The sequence below is a fragment of the Trichechus manatus genome, unplaced genomic scaffold (assembly GCF_000243295.1).
Source record: "Trichechus manatus latirostris isolate Lorelei unplaced genomic scaffold, TriManLat1.0 scaffold00374, whole genome shotgun sequence".
NCBI lineage: Eukaryota > Metazoa > Chordata > Mammalia > Sirenia > Trichechidae > Trichechus > Trichechus manatus.
Genome location: NW_004444310.1, coordinates 177,112 through 178,223, shown reverse-complemented (window position 1 = coordinate 178,223; position 1,112 = coordinate 177,112).

Here is a 1,112-nt window from a genome sequence, read left to right as displayed (position 1 = left end):
GTAACATAGGTTCTGGGGATTAAGAAGTGGGCATCTTTGTTGGTAGCGTTGGAGGGAAGAGTGCTTTATTCTGTCTACCACACCAGGTATCACACACATTTGAGTTAAAATTCTTAAAAAACAAAAAAGTTTATTTAAAATATTCAGATGAAACAAAACACACTCTCAAATATATAATGTACAGAATTTTAAACACGTTACTACCAGTTTAAAAATTCGTACTGTCAGGTTACCCATTTGTTTTAGTGTAAATCTTAGACTAAAGTTTCTGCTGTCATCTCTGTGCATGTAACTTTTTTTTTTTCAATTTAACATTTTTCATGTGTACAATTCAGTGAGGATGGTGTAGGACTGGGCAGCATTTTGTTCTGTTGTACATAGGGTTGCTCTGAATTGTAACCAATTCAATGGCGCCTAACAACAACAATTCAGTGACATCTATTACATTAATCATGTTGTGCAGCCATCACCAATGTCCATGGACAAATTTTCCATCACCATAAACAGAAACTCACTGCTTCCTAAACAATGGTTCCCCCTTCCCCCTCTGCCTGCCCCTGATAACCACTAATAAACTTTGGTCTCTATACATTTGCCTATTCTAGATATTTCATATAAGTGAAATCATACAATATTTGTCCTTTTGTGATTGACTTACTTCACTCAGCATAATGTTTTCAAGGTTCATCCATGTTGTGGTATGTATCAGAACTTCATTTCTCTTTATGGACAAGTGATATTCCATTGTATGTATGTACCGTATTTTGCTTATCTAGTCATCCATTGCTGGGTGGCTTCCACCTTTTGGCAATTGTGAACAGTGCTGCAATGAACATTGGTGCACAGACATGTGTCTGTTTGCGTTCCTGTTTTCAAGTCTCTTGGGTATATACTTAGGAGTGGAATTACTGAGTCATAAGGTAGTTCTTTGTTTAACTTAACTTTTTGATGAACCACCGAACTGTTTTCCACTGTGGCTATGTTGTTTTGCATTCCCACCAGCAATAGATAAGGGTTGTAATTTCTCTACCACCTTACCAATACTTGTGATTTTCTGTTGTTTTTCTTTTTTCAGTCATTCTAGTGGTATCTCATTGTGGTTTCGATTTACA